The sequence below is a fragment of the Pongo abelii genome, chromosome 14 (genome assembly GCF_028885655.2).
Source record: "Pongo abelii isolate AG06213 chromosome 14, NHGRI_mPonAbe1-v2.0_pri, whole genome shotgun sequence".
NCBI classification, from domain to species: domain Eukaryota; kingdom Metazoa; phylum Chordata; class Mammalia; order Primates; family Hominidae; genus Pongo; species Pongo abelii.
This window is the reverse complement of record NC_071999.2, coordinates 64,910,008-64,926,483: the sequence shown is the minus strand read 5'-3', so window position 1 is coordinate 64,926,483 and position 16,476 is coordinate 64,910,008.

Genomic DNA, 16,476 nt, shown 5'->3' with positions numbered 1-16,476 from the left:
GACACATGCACACGTATGTTTATTGCCGCATTATTCACAATAGCAAAGACTTGGAACAAACCCAGATGTCCAACAATGATAGACTGGATTAAGAAAATGTGGCACATATACACCATGGAATACTACGCAGCCATAAAAAATGATGAGTTCACGTCCTTTGTAGGGTCATGGATGAAATTGGAAATCATCATTCTCAGTAAACTATCACAAGAACAAAAAACCAAACACCGCATATTCTCACTCATAGGTGGGAATTGAACAATGAGAACACATGGACACAGGAAGGGGAACATCACACTCTGGGGACTGTTGTGGGGTGGGGGGAGGGGGGAGGGATAGCATTGGGAGATATACCTAATGCTAGATGACGAGTTAGTGGGTGCAGTGCACCAGCATGGCACATGTATACATATGTAACTAACCTGCACATTGCGCACATGTACCCTAAAACCTAAAGTATAATAATAATAAATAATTAATTTAAAAAAAAAAAAGAAAAAGGCAGCAAGAAATAGAAAGACACCCAAGCTAACAGACAACAGTATTCATCCTCCACAGTAACCATGTGTCTCTCATTTTGAGAAAAAGCCGTTGAGTGTGTCCTCTGGTAGGATGACAGATGATGAAGGGGACCAGTGGTTCATTCCTGAGGATCAATGCAGCCACCTTTCATCTTCAGGTATCTTGAAGAATAGCAACCATCAATTCATTCCTAGAATTATATCCCATATACCTAGGAGGATTGCATGTGCATTTTGGCCTTTCCTAAACCTCAGAAACAAGACAAGAGACCTTACCTGAACTGTACAGTGTTGTCAGCTCTACTAGGGTGAGTTGGACCTTGGGTTTGATGTTTGTGTTGATGTGGACATGTGGTTCCTTTGCTATAAGCTGCGTAATGCTAAACAGCAACTGCCTTCAGAAGCCACACTCACCAACTGGCTGACAGGTGCACTGACTGGAGGATGTGAGGGAGGACAGAGACCATGCACACATACGGAGAGTGAAAAGAAGTGCCGAATAAGAAGCATGAGATGAAAGGAGTTTGCTGAGGGGGGCATGAAGCAGGAGTCCTTGGCAGTGAGGGCTGGATGCTATACACATCACAAGTTCAGAGGGAGGCAGGACTCAAAGAAGACAGGACAGCTGCCTTCAAATCCTTCAGGAACTCACATGGGGAAGATAATGAACTGACTTTCTGTGTCTCCAGAGCTAAAGCCAACAGATAAAAATAGAGTATAGTGTGTATGGGAAAGCGTTTTAACTGTAGAGCTGCCCAGTGATGACAGAGTCTGCCCTCCAAGGTTATAAAATCATTTAGTCTTAGAATTTGAGCAAGTTCTTAGAAGGAACATTGGAAGTCATCTCATTGGAACCCTTTGGTCTTCTCCTGAGGGGGAAGTGGCCTGCCCCAGCTGGAACACCTGTCTCCTGGATCTTCCCACTCCCTCCCTCATCACACAGCCTCTCTCATTCACCAAGCCACCTCAGCAAGCAGAGGCTAGTCTCGGTTTGGTTGGGAGATAATACATGAATCTATTACTCAGGGAGGAGGCTGGCATATATGAGCTCTGAATGACTTTATCTTGCTTAGAATCAGTGTTCTGTGATTTTATGGAATCATAAGTGGGCACCCTAGCCTTGGGGCTTATCACCTTCCTTACGCCATCACATATTCCGTTTGCTTATCTCCTTGAGGGACATAATAACTGTCTTGGTTTATTCATGTGCCTGCACCAGGTCTTGTAACTGAAATAAATCAGCACTGCCCTCGAAAGGAGTGGTCTGGACAGGGAAAATGCCTCGTGGGAAGAAGCACCTGCCAAGGACCTGGGCTGCCGCGGGGCTCAGTCTGAGCAGTAAAGCAGCTCATTCCCAGCATGTGGAAATGCAGTGAGGAATAAAACCACTCACTGATGCAGCTTGTGCACTCACACGCCAGGCACTGTTCTAAACATGTTATGCATATTATCTTACTTTATGTATATTACAATCTTATGGGAAGGAATTGCTATTGGGGCTGCATTTTAACAATGAAGAAACTCATGTGTAAAGAAGTTAAGTAACTAATCCATGGTCACACAGCTAGTACGAAACAAATAGGGTAAAAATGTCAGCATTCCCAAACTCTAGACTCTGTGATCTTAGGACACACTGTTTCCCTGCACTACTCTGAAGTGCCCCATGGAAAGACACTGACAATTAGCACCAAACACGCTGCCTCTGCCACGCCTTGCACGCAGTTGTGCGGCTGCCCTTGTGGACGACTCTCCCCTCAGCTTCATTGTTCCAGAGTGCTATGAATCTTCAGAAAACCTATGTGCCAAAGATGACAATGGAGAAATTTCTCATTTGAGTTTCTGTCATCTCTGTTTCTCTTTTAGTATAGTGTTGTGAGATAATCACATATATAAACTCAAGGTAAGTTTAAACATGGATGTTTGCTGCCAGAGTTGGTCAAACGACCAGCAGTTGACAGGAATTTCAAGTCCTCTGAGAGCGGTCGCCTTCCCGTGCACTGCTTTCCCTAGGAGTGCTTCTCCTGCACAGACGAACAGCTTGTCAGACCCTCTGCGTTTGGAAGACTCTTGAGATTTCTGCAAGTCTGGTTTGTACAAGAGGTGAGTGCTTCCCAAACCGTTAGCCTCTCTGCAAAGTACCAACGCTCATCATTTTTTGCTTTCTTTTTCCTTTTCTTCCTTTTTTTCTGAATTTAGGGAGAAATAGAAGCACAATACATAAATAGTAACTTTCACAAGACTTATTTTTTGCCAAAACAATCACTTTGTTTAAGATAGGCCTTTTAATAGTATCTAAAAAATAGAGTACTTTCAAGTGGGGTTTTTAAAATTCTGAATGTGTGAAGTTCTAAGGAAACAAGTCCACTCGTGACAGTATTTCTCCCACCTTTGATTATTAGTAAGCTGTGTGTTTTGGAATACCATATTTTGAGAAATTTCTGAATTTCATCTTTTGGATAAGAGGCAATTTTTGTTCCGTTCATACTGAACATTGGATAACAGGCAATTTATATTCCATTCATACTGAAGGTAAGAGATTTATTGTAGATGAACTAAAGTTGGTGTGGCCCTCCCATAGATAATGCTCTTTCTAGTCCATAACCAGCAATACTGACAAATAATTGAGTCTTTAAAGACAACTTAAAAAGCAAATTTGCTCCTCTTATTACTAAAGCATTCCAACATAAGTCTTCTGTTCATCCTATTTGTTTCCACAGTTTAATCCTTATATTAGATTTTCATTATAATTATATTGAAACGAAGTTAAAAGTTAAAAGTTCCTGACATCCTTTGCACACTGATCTAGCACCATACGTACCCATTATCTGATTTGCTTACTAAGCACAAGAATATTCATTGTCCTGTATGACACCTGACACAAAGCTCAATAAAATTTACTTCAACTGCAAAAAAAAAAAAAAATCTAATGAACTATTTGTTTAATCAAAGAAGACCAAGGGATTCATTAAAGAATTTTTTTGGTTTATTCTTTAAAAATTCATCCTTTTGTTAAACCCCATGTATGTATATTCAATAGGAATTAGATGCAAGAGTCCGTCATAAGCTGTTCAGATGTTGATTCCTAACATAGACCCATTCATTCAGTAATGCCAGGGGCTGTGCTAAATATTGGGAATGTAAAGTGCAACAAGCAAATACAGCTGACCTTTGAACAATGCAGGGGTTAGGGCCACTGATCCGCTATGCTGTCAAAAATCCACAGATAATTTTTGACTCCCTAAAAACTTAACTACTAAACAGCCCACTATTGACCGGAAGGCTTACTGGTAACATAAATAATCAATTAACAGTATTTTGTGTGTTACATGTATTACATACTGTATTCTTATTTATTTATTTATTTATTTTGAGACAGAGTTTCACTATTGTTGCACAGGCTGGAGTGTAACGGCGCAATCTCAGCTCCCTGTAATCTCTGCCTCCCGGGTTCAAGCAACTCTCCTGCCTCAGCCTCCCGAGTAGCTGGGATTACAGACACGCACCACCATACCTGGCTAATTTTTGTGTTTTTAGTAGAGGCAAGGTTTCACCATGTTGGTCAGGCTGGTCTCGAATTCCTGACCTCAAGTGATCCACCTACCTCAGCCTCCCAAAGTGCTGGGGTTACAGAGGTAAGCCACTGCACCCAGCCTACATACTATATTCTTAAAGAAAGCTAGAGAAAAGAAAACTCTATTAAGAAAATCATAAGGAGGCCGGGTGCATTGGCTCATGCCTGTAATCCCAGCACTTTGGGAGGCTGAAGCGAGTGGATCACGAGGTCAAGAGATTGAGACCATCCTGGCCAACATGGTGAAACCCTGTCTCTACTAAAAATAAAAAAAATTAGCTGAGTGTGGGGGCGGGCACCAGTAGTCCTAGCTACTAGGGAGGTTGAGGCAGGAGAATGGCATGAACCCGGGAGGTGGAGGTTGCAGTGAGCCGAGATTGCACCACTGCACTCCAGCCTGGGCGACAGAGCGATACTCCATCTCGAAAAAAAAAAAAGAAAGAAAGAAAAAAGGAAAAAGAAAAAAAAAGACATGAGGAAGAGAAACTAAATTTGCTATTCATTAAATGGAAGTGGATCATCATAAAGGTCTTCATCTTCATTGTCTTCACCTAGAGTAGGCTGAGGAGGAGGAAGAAGAGGGGTTGGCCTTGCTGTCTCAGGGGCAGCAAAGGCAGAAAAAAATCTATGTGTATAAGTGGACCCACATAGTTCAAACCCATATTGTTCAAGGATTAACTATATGGTCCCTGCCCTAGAGGGGTGCGTAATCTAACAGAGAAGACAAACATAGGATAACTGTGCTTGGTATAAGAAGTACAGGTTTAGGGGGAGAATGTAATGGAAGGCTAACTGAGCTGAAAGGGGCATCAGGGAAGCCCTCCTGGGTAGTGGCTTAAGTTGAAGTTAAGACGATGGGCAGGACTAGACAGAGGCGGGAAGGAGTGAAACAGTGCCAGGTAGAAGGAACAACATGTATGAAGGTTTGTAAGAGGGAAACAGCATGAAATTTTCATTTGGAGCACAAAATAGGTCTGAGATTGAGGGTAAGCTAAGCATATTGCATCTTCTATAGCATAAAAATTCATACTTTTTTAAAAAGCCATTGGAATTTATTTTTGAGAGAGATGGTTGTATAAATTTTACCAAGCCAACTACAAAATGAAAACAACTAATAATTACTCATGGTATCAAACTTCCTTAAATTTTGTTTCTCTTCATAAAAATATGTATAATTAAGTTAGAAGGCTTCAACCTTTAATTAATTTTAAATGCATTAAGATTTCTATTTTTAAGTTATTGCAAGGTGAACATCTGTTATATTAATTATTCCAAGGATTTCTCTACACTAATTTATCTTGGTATTTAAGGCAAGCACATCACCTTCCTATTTGATACAAGTATATTTTTTTCAAGTATACATTTCAATATATGCTTTCATGTGTTATTTTAGAAAGTAACCATACAGTTTAAGATGAAGTCTGTCACGCCAATTTTCAACATTGCTGGTAAAAAATGCCATTAGATCATCCACATCACTGTGGGATGTACGTTCTTTAGAAATGATGGGAAGGAAAAAAAGAATATGTAAAAATAGCCATTTTGTCTGATTTTTCAGAGAGCCCTTTTTTCCTCCATAGATACATACTTTTATGACAACTATGAACAGTGGTGTTTTGTCTAAGATCCATGCAGGCAAGGTTGTATCCACTAGGGAGCTTCCCGGAGACAGTAATTTTCAAACAATAGAGGAAAAATGCACAGATCAGCCAACTAATTTATGCTACATCAATTTGACACACCCAGAAAGCATGAAACTTTGATATGATCTCACCAAAGTCAAGCAAGACAAACAGAAGCTACCAAAACAGGCTTGGCCCTTTCATCTAAACAAGCTTATGTCATGCCGGCTTTCAGAATACCATGTATTCCAAAAGGGCAGGATGGCCATGCTTCTAAATTCATGTTATATTAGACAGCAAAGAACTACAAAAGACTCTCAAAGCGAAATGTCTGGACCCAAGTTGATTAATGTGCAGCTTTATTTCACTCCAGGGGCAAAGGACTAGAGGGGGAAAAAAAAAAAAAAAAGACCATAAGCTCATTTGACAACTGTAAAGGTCACAGAGGAAATGATGGTAGGTAATGTGAAGTTGTCAGAGACCCCGTACTCAGAAGTGTGTGGCAGAGGCCCCAGGAGTGAGGTGCCAGGTGGGTGTTGGCTATCAGAGGGTTCAGGCCAAAGGAAATGCGTGTCCCTAGAATTCTCTGTTCTAGTTCAGGGTTCTCGTGCCCAGTAAGAGACAGGAAGCAGATCATCCAGGACTAGGAGTCTTAGCCACCCTCTTGGAGAACTTAGGGCCCTCATTGTGGTCAGATATCTCAAACTCGCCTGCTCACAATGGCTGCTGGCAGCTCCCAACACAGGTCTCCCTGTCCAGTGGCACAACATAATAGCAGTGCCAGGTAGTCACCATCATTCCTCATCGTGAAGCAAGGCTGAGGGCACAGCTACGGCCATCGCAGGGTGGATGCTCCAGTTTGGTTGCTTCAGGGAAAGCGCCAAGCAAACAGCCTGAAGAAGTACTTGTCCTCCAGGACTATCTAAAGGACAAGCAAGCCTTCCAGAACTGCCCTTTTATGAATTCCATAGCATTAGAATCCTGGGTAAAAATGGAAACAAACAGAACATTTAAGAGTAAATCTTTGCATGCCTAAAGGTTCTTCAGTCATTTCTCAAGTGTTTGCCAGTGGACTGAAGCATTTGCTCCCCAAAACTGGTAACCGAGAATTATAACTGGTATCTGTAGAGATCAAAGCTGCACCCCCAATTTCTGGGCCTCGCCCTTCTGCACACTTTCACAGTTCATTCAGTGAAGGGCTACAGTGCTGTGGGGGAACTAAGAGCTTTTCCTTGAAAAGTGGAAAGAGCATAGAAAAGAATCTTATGATTAATACAATCTCTAAAACTTCAATATCATTATGACAGAAACAAAAGGATTCATACTCAGGAATTCACAACCTTTTTCCAACCTCTGTTCCTTTCCCTGGACCTTTCCTTGTAGCTCAGTGTATTGAGTGAGGCATGGGGTATCTGAAGGAACTGTAGCAGGATTTGCCTTGAAAAGAACAGAGAGGAGCTAGCAAAAGAAGAGGGAGAGGAAAGAGGAGGAAAACGTAAAGAGATCGCCACGGGGAGAGATGTTTGAACAACCACTGTAGGGAATTGGTAGAGATGGATGGGTGAAGAGGAATTTTAAAACATTTTCCTGTGTGTCCTGTGTATAAAGCCTTGCAGCACTCCTTGCAGAAACCTTTAGTCAATATTCATATAATTTCTCAAGGCTTCTTGGAGTCAAATTTGTGGGATATGTGTAAATGGCTCCACCACATTTGAGTGCCATCTGAGATAGGCTCACGAAGAACAGTCAAAACAGCAGGCTCATTCTGGAGGAGACAACTCTCCTGAAATGTCTGCAGCCTCTTCCAGAACAGCACATATTACAGGAGCCCCCTTATCCACAGGCATATGTTCCAAGACCTCCAGTGGCTGCCTGAGACCAAGGATGGTTCCAAACCCTATATATAAAATTTTTTTCCTCTACATACACATCTGTGATAAAGTTTAGTTTATAAATTAGGCACAGTAAAAGAGTAACAGCAATAACTAAGAAAATAGAATAACAATAAACTGTAATAAAATTATGTGAATGTGGTCTTTCTCTCAAAATATCTTATTGTGCTGTACCGCAGGTAGCTGAACAGTGGAAAGGAAACTGAGGATCAGAGAGGACTACTGTATTGAGTTTTAGTTATAACTGTCACTTTAAACCTTTGGTTTTTCTCTAAATAGGAGACTTCTGCTGTTTTTCCACTTTCAAAACTGCAGTTTCAGCTTCCACATCACATTCCCACCCGTAATTGTAACCAACCGAATGGAAGTAGTGGGAAATACTGCTCTGTGTAACTTTTGGCATCTGCGATGTACCCCACAGAGTGTGCCTCTGTTTCACACTGAGTGAAAAGATGAACAGTTTTGCACCCAGGAGATCAAATTAACTAATGAGGTAAATCTGACATTCATGGGTGAAACACCACACAGTGTTTGAGGATTCCTCTGAAGAGGACTGTTACAAATAAAGCCATTAGAGAAAAAAATTTCATTCTCAAGCCATTTATGAGCCACTCTTGAGAATGTGCCACTGTTTTCTTTAGGGTAGGCAAGATGGTGGAAACAAGTAGCCTGAAAGACTTAAGGCCTGACAGCAGCTAATCTCCTGAGCACACGTGGTCTAGAGAGGTTTGAAGTGGGAGCTGGGGTGGGACTAGCACGCTCCACACAGTCATTCAGAGCCCCAGGCTGACGGTAGCTTTGCCATTTCAGCATGTGGCTTTGTGGTTGCCGTGGGTGGGGAGGTGAATCAGGTGAGGGGTAGGCAGCCTGAAGGAAAAAAGAGCGTGGAGGAGGGGATGTGGGAGTTTTTTGTGCCAGGCCTGGGAGTAGCAGACAGCACTTGTGCTCACATTCCATTGAAGAGAACGTAGTCACCTCATGGTAGGGAAGGCTGAGAATGGTTATCTAGCTGTGTGCCCAAAGGAGGGGACACCAGTGGGCAAAACAACAGTCTGCACCACAGCCTTTTCTCTGATCTGATATTCTGCTTTTAAAGATATTATTTACGCATATTAATAATTACAGAAGTCCCACAATGTGGAAATCCTCTGTTAGAAGGTGACTTAGTCTTATGCGACAGCATGAGTTACAGATTTCCGTTTTGATAAAATGATCTCTTGAGGGGAGAATGATTGCCAAAATACTAACTTCCATGTGGGAAAAGATAATAACAATGAGAGCAGATATGGGGCTTTACAGTTTCTAAAGCACAGCCCACCTTAGGAAATTCAATTAGAACATTAAAAACTACAACCAAAATAATGTTTTCAGGGCAACTTCTAGGGAATTTCAAACACTGGTCTTTTCAAGACACAGAAAATTCCCCTTGTTACATCCTGCAATCAGATGACTTTAGTTTTATACATATCTGGGGTATTTTATGTTAAAATGATAAATGAAAATATAAAGAAACTAAAAGTCACCTGAAATTCCACCAAAGATCATCATCACTAACATTTTGGGAGTGAGGTGTTTTGTTTTGTTTTTTTCTCAGGCAATGAAATATCTGATTCCTTTATTCATGTAAGTCAGATGTTGTGACCTGAGCTGTCACCTCACTGGCCGGTGGAAAATCCCCCTCATCACATCTGGGACCCCGTCCTCCCCTTCATGGGATCGCACAATTCTCCCAAGCTGAAATCGTGCCAGAGAAATCAGGAAGGGGCTGTGGGATCTTAATCCATGTTTTTCTCCGTCTTCACCATAGACCCTTCAGCTACCAAAGGTGCTGCTGAGAACCGGTTCTGAGGTTCCGTTTGTGCACCCCACTCTCGGCATCTAGAGGCATCCTTGAGTCCATCCTGTGGCCAACTTCACTGACCCCAGAGTAAGGGAGACCATGTAGAGTGCCACGGTTTTTGTGTTCAGCCTCCACAGACTTTCTCAATTTTGTGTTCGCTGTCTCCTACTTTTGTGATATTTCCATATATATATATTTATGTATGTATACATATGTATGTGTGTGTGTGTGTGTCTATATATATACTCTCAAACAATGCGTTTTCGTCTCTCTTCCAACTATTCTCACTGCGTTACTTTCCTCTATAAGTTTGGAAATTACGCATTTTTCTTTTAGTGGTTTCCCTAGCTATTTTGATGGATTAGTTTTAAAAATCTAAAGTTAATTGTTTTTGTTACTCTTCTTCTAAACAATGCAAGCTCTAAATAAATAACACCAATTAGGCCCTCCAAAACTACATGCTTAAATTGTCCAATATTTTACTTCAATCTGTCTTTAGCTTAATAGATTTGACAATCTTACTGCTGTTTTACACAGACAATGTTTTCTTCATCCCAAACCCTTCTGGAACCATCTTGCACCTACTTTCAAAATTTGCCTTAGTAAGACTCTATTGGTGGTAAACTCTCTCAGTTTTTGTTTGACTGAGAGATTTACTTTATTTCACTCTCATTCTTAAAAGACTTTATGTTTGCAGATTTTCTTTCAGCACAGTGATGATATTATTTCACAAGTTGCACTATGGCTGTTGAGACATCAGTTGTCAGTCTAACTGCTGTTCTTTAAAAGTAATCTCCCTTTTCTCTCTCACTGCTTTTAAATTTCATTTTCTTTGGGATCTGCAGTTTCACCATGACATATCTAGGTATTGTTTTGCTTCTATTTGTTCACCCTAAGATTCATTGAATTTCCTGAATTTGAGCTCTGATGTCTCTCCATAATTCTGAAAAATTCTGGCTATTATCTCATCAAATACTGCTTTTCCGTTCTATAATCTTTTGGCACTTCTATTAGATACATAAAAGAGTTTGTCTATCTTCTATGTCTCTGAATTCTGCTTTAAAATTTTCTATGTGAGCCAGGTGTAGTGGCTCACGTCTGTAATCCCAGCACTTTGGGAGGCCAAGGCGGGCAGATCACTTGGGGTCAGGAGTTTGAGACCAGCTTGGGCAACATGACGAAATCCTGTCTCTACTAAAAATACAAAAATTAGCTAGGCATGGTGGCGCATGCTTATAATCCCAGCTACCCAGTTGGCTGAGGCAGAAGGATCGCTTGAACCTGGGATTCGGAGGTCGCAGTTAGCCAAAGTCGTGCCACTGCCCTCCAGTCTGGGAAACAGAGTGAGATGCCATCTCAAGAAAAAAAAAAATTATATTTGATGTTCTATGTGGTACCCTGGATAATGTCTTCCAAACTATTTTTCAGGATGCTAACTTCTTTCCATCTGTGTTTAATCTTCCATTTAACCCACACGCTATTTGATATTAATTATTATATGGTTCAATTTTAGAACTCTGCTTGCTTCTTTTCCAAATCTGCTTGGTTGCTTCTGATAGTCTCTCGTTCCTTTCTCATCTTTCTAAGCTTCTCATACACACATTTACTTACATATATTAAATATGTTATTTTATACTTTGAGTCTGATAACTCTAGTATCTAAAGATGTTGCCAGCTTATATCTGCTGGCTCTTGCATCTGCTACCTTGTTTCTTTCCTTTTTGACTGCATGCTCATTTTCTTTGGCACATTATTTCTGAGAGTTCTTTAGGCCTGGGTTGAATTTGCATGTCCTCAGAGAAGATCTGCACTTGCTTTTGCCGGTTGCCTGGAGCCACTGCTAGCTTGAAGTTTCTTGGACTAACTGCATCAGATAATGAGAACTCTGGCCCCATGAGGCCTGGCACATCCTCAGGGGAGGTTTCCCCTCTGTCTGCTCAGTGCCAAGGTGGTCCTACACACTTTTCCTAGCTTTCCCCTTCTATCCAACACAGCGTGTTTCTCATTCGCCCCAACAATAAAGCCCCAGGCCCTTGCTTCATTGTGTCCCCTTCTCCCTGCGCAACCACCATAAAGAGCAGGTGTGTTGGCAATGCCCTGAGAGTGGAGACTGTTTCCGTGCTCACTCACCTCACAGGGTCCTGCTCTAGTTTCTCTTTTGACCTCTGCAGATTCCTTAATTTCTGTCCAGCTTAGCAATGTATTTAAATAACTCAAAATGTTTTTTAGCCAAACTTTTAGTTTTTTTCAGCAGGAAAATTGTTCAGGCTATTTTTTACACAATAAAGCCAATAACTAAAGTTTTGTCAGAATTTTTTCCTCATAATGTCAACTTCTAAAAAATATATAGAATTTTGTATTTTCTAAAAGAAAAATTAATAATGTTCTGTATTATTTATTTTCATATACTTAGAATTATGCACACTTGTTCCAAGATTATAAAAATATTTAAGTATGTGTTTTTCTAGTTTGGCTTTTTTCCCATTAAAATCTTTGATTCCTTGGCTACTTATTGTGATATAAGTAATGAGGTTGTGGATCCAACTTCTTATTTTTTACAAATGGCTGGCAAGTTCCCTAACATACTTTATTAAATGATCATTATTTTCCCTGATGATTAGAAATACTACAATTTTTATGAACTATATTCCTATATAGTACACCCATCTATTCTGGTGTGGATTTCTAGGCCCTTGTATTAGTCCACTTCATGTTGCTGATTAAGACATACCTGAGACTGGGAAGAAAAAGAGGTTTCATTGGACTTACAGTTCCATATGGCTGGGGAGGCCTCAGAATCATGGCAGACAGTCAAAGATTGGTGGTGGCAACAGAGAATGAGGAGGAAGCAAAAGTGGAAACCCCTCATAAACCCATCAGATCTCATGAGACTTATTCACTATCACGAGAATAGCACAGGAAAGACTGGCCCCCATGATTCAATTACCTCCCCCTGGGTCCCTCCCACAACATGTGGGAATTTTGGGAGATACAATTCAAGTTGAGATTTGGGTGGGAACAAAGCCAAACCATATCATTCTGCCCCTGGCCCCTCCAAATCTCATGTCCTCACATTTCAAAACTAATCATGCCCTCCCAAAGTCGTAACTAATTTCAGCATTAACCCAAAAGTCCACAGTCCAAAGTCTCATGTGAGACAAGGCAAGTCTCTTCTGCCTATGAGCCTGTAAAATCAAAAGCAAGCTAGTTACTTCCTAGAGACAATGGGGGTACAGGTATTAGGTAAATACAGCCATTCCAAATGGGAGAAATTGGCTAAAAAAAGGGGGTTACAAGGCCATGCAAGTCTGAAATCCAGCAGGGCAGTCAAGTTTTAGGGCCCCAAGATGGTCTCCTTTGACTCCAGGTGTCACATCCAGGTCAGCTGATCAAAGAGGTGGGTTCCCATGGTCTTGGGCAGCTCCGTCCCTGTGGCTTTGCAGGGTACAACCTCCCTTCCAGCTGCTTTCACGGAGTGGCGTTGAGTGTCTGCAGCTTTTCCAGGTGCACGATGCAAGCTGCCGGTGAATCTACCATTGGGGAGTCTAGAGGACGGTGGCCCTCTTCTCACAGCTCCACTATGCAGTGCCCCATTCGGGACTCTGTGTGGGGGCTGCAACCCCACATTTCACTTCTTCACTGCCCTAGCAGAGGTTCTCCATGAGGGCCCCTCCCCTGCAGCAAACTTCTGCTGGGGCAGCCAGTCATTTCCATACACCTAAAATCTAAGCAGAGGTTCTCAAACCTCAATTCTTGACTTCTGTGCTCCCACAGGCTCAACACCAGGTGGAAGCTGCCAAGGCTTGGGCTTACATCCTCTGAAGCCACAGCCTGAACTGTACATTGGCCCCTTTCAGCCATGACTGGAGCAGCTGAGACACAGGGCACCAAGTCCCTAGGCTGCTGTCAGCACGGGGACCCTGTGCCTGACCCACAAAACCACGGTTTCCTTCTGGGTCTCAGGGCCTGTGATGGGCGGGGCTGCTGTGAAAGTCTCTGACATGGCCTGGAGACATCTTCCCCATGGTCTTGGGGATTAACATTAGGCTCCTTGCTACTTATACAAATTTCTGCAGCTGGCATGAATTTCTCCTCAAAAAATGGGTTTTTCTTTTTTACTGCGTCATCAGGCTGCAAATTTTCTGAACTTTCATGCTCTGTTTCACTTTTAAAAAGGAATGCTTTTAACAGCACCCAAGTCACCTTTTGAATGCTTTGCTCCTTAGAAATTTCTTCTACCAAATACCCTAAATCATCTCTCTCAAGTTCAAAGTTCCACAAATCTCTTTGGCAGGGAGAAATGCTGCCAGTCTCTTCGCAAAAGCATAACAAGAGTCACCTTTGCTCCAGTTCCCAAGAAGTTCTTCATCTCCATCTGAGACCACCTCAGCCTGGACCTTATTGTTCATATCACTATCAGCATTTTTGTCAAAGTCATTCCACAAGTCTCTAGGAGGTTCCAAACTTTCCCACATTTTCCTCTCTTCTTCTGAGCCCTCCAAACTGTTCCAACCTCTGCGTGTTACCCAGTTCCAAAGGCAATCCCACACTTTCGGGTATCTTTTCAGCAAAGCCCCACTCTACTGGTACCAATTTACTGTATTAGTCCATATTCACACTGCTGATAAAGACATACCCAAGACTGGGAAGAAAAAGAGATTTCATTGGACTTACACTTCCACATGGCTAGAGGGGCCTCAGAATCATGGCAGACAGTGAAAGGCACTTCTTACATAGCAGCAACAAGAGAGAATGAGGAGGAAGCGAAAGTGGAAACCCCTGATAAACCCTTCAGATCTCATGAGACTTATTCACTATCACGGGAATAGCACAGGGAAGATTGGCCCCCATGATTCAATTACCTCCCCCTGGGTCCCTCCCACAACGGGGGAATTTTGGGAGATAAAATTCAAGTTGAGATTTGGGTGGGGACACAGCTAAACCATATCAGCCCTCTATCTTCTTTAACTGATCTGTCTTCTCTTCTTGTACTAGTGTTACTTTGTTCCAGTCAGGGAAGTTTTATAGTCAATTTTAATTTCTGATAAGTTAAAAGCTTTAGGCTAGGCATGATGGCTCAAGCCTGTAATCCCAGCACTTTGGGAGGCCAAGACAGGATGACCATTTGAGGTCAGGAATTTAAGACCAGCATGGTCAACATAGCAAGACCCTGTCTCTACAAAAAAAAAAAAAAAAAAAAAAAAAAAAAAAAAAATTAGCCAAGTCTGGTGGTGTGTGCTTGTGTTCCTAGCACTGGGGAGGCTGAGGCAGGGGTTTGAGGTTACAGTAAGTTTTAGCCCAGGAGTTTGAAGTTACAGTGACCTATGAGTGCACCACTGCACCCTAGCCTGGGAAACAGAAAAAGATCCTGTCTCAAAACAAACAAACCAAACAAAAAACACCTCAGAAAATTTAAAAAAATTTTTTTTCCAGAATTTTCCTGACTATATTCATGGATATTTTTTCTTCTATAAGAAATTTAGAATTATTCTATCAAGTTTCCTAATACAGTTATCAAAATGTTTGCTTGTTGGACACAGTTGTTTCCATACTCACATTTACATTATTTTACAAAAGTACTTTATGAAAATATGACTGTTGTCTCCATCAGAGAGCAGAGACAGGAAACACATGACACCCTTAAAGGGTTTCATTGAAAAAAGGCTAATAAAGGGATGACTTACAGGGGTATGGGCAGGTATGGCAGAACCAACAGGGGTTGGGGAAGCCCTAAGCACCCCTGAGCCTGAAGGGGGCAAAGGGAGTGTCCCTGCTCCTGGAGGCCACAGAGGGGCCATCTGGCAGGAACCTTGGCAGGGCAGGTAGGAACTGGAAGAGAACTGAGGAAATTGGTACCCTGAGTGCTTTTACATCTTGCCCTGTGGTCTCCTACTAGTGCCCCCATTACACAAACCCAACCAGCATCCAGAGAATGGGGAGATTAGTGAAGCCCTTTCTAGAGAGCAACCTACTGCCGCATAGAGAAGGCCAGAAAACAGACCTGAGGTGCAAATAGAGAATGACTGGCATGGCTCCATTTACAGCCTGGTAGCTTTTCCACTTGCAACCCTGAGTGCTGTTAAAATTTGAAATGTATTCACAGAGAAATTCTATTGAAAGTAATTCTAGAGAAATAATAGACTCATTATCCTGAAGCCAGATGACTTTGTGAAAATGCATAGTTACCTGCATGGGTAACACTTGTTTTTCACTTGAGGTTTGATGTGTTCTAGGCCGCAAACCTTCCTTGTCAGGTTGTAAAGTTGAAATTTTTTCTGGTGACAGAGAACAGCAGCCGTCAAATTGCCTGTTTCCTTCATCCCTTCCCTCCACAGACACAGAGCCTTATATCTCACCTATTACAGGATGATCTCTCATTAGCTTCAGCTTTGAAATATAATTTTCTACTTCCTGATTGTAAAATCCCCAAAGATGCCTCAGAAGTTTTTATAGACATTTTTCACCCAAGAAATGCAAGAACAATAAATCTTTCCACAAACAGAATCCACAGAAACTAATAAACAGTAGTTTAAATTCCAAAGCACCTGACAGGAATGCAGACCTCAGCAGGTGAGAAAAAAACTGGGCTTTTTCCAGGAAAGGTTGTCTGGGATCATCGCTCTCCTCCTTCTGCTAATTTCTCCAGCAGCCTAACCACAGGCAGCTGTGGTCAAATGCCTTTGACCCAAAGAGTGGCAAGTAAAAACCCAGTGAAATCAGCCTTTGTCCATCCTCTGCTGGGTGGGCATTTTCTCTCCAGGTTATACCTAGGGTCAAGGAGGATTCAGAGCCTTCATTCTAAAGAACAGACACATCCCATCCTTCCCAGGAGGCAAGGGCAGCATGAGAATATAGGGCGAACAGACAGGATGCTGTTGAAGGACAGATGTAGTATGTAGCTGAAGGACAGATGTGGGCTGCAGTGAACTCTCAGTCCTCACATTATCACCAGTCATCTCCCCTGTTATATGCCAACAGGGTGGTATTAACCACAAACCATTGTTTTCTGTAGAAATAATGACCTTCAGAC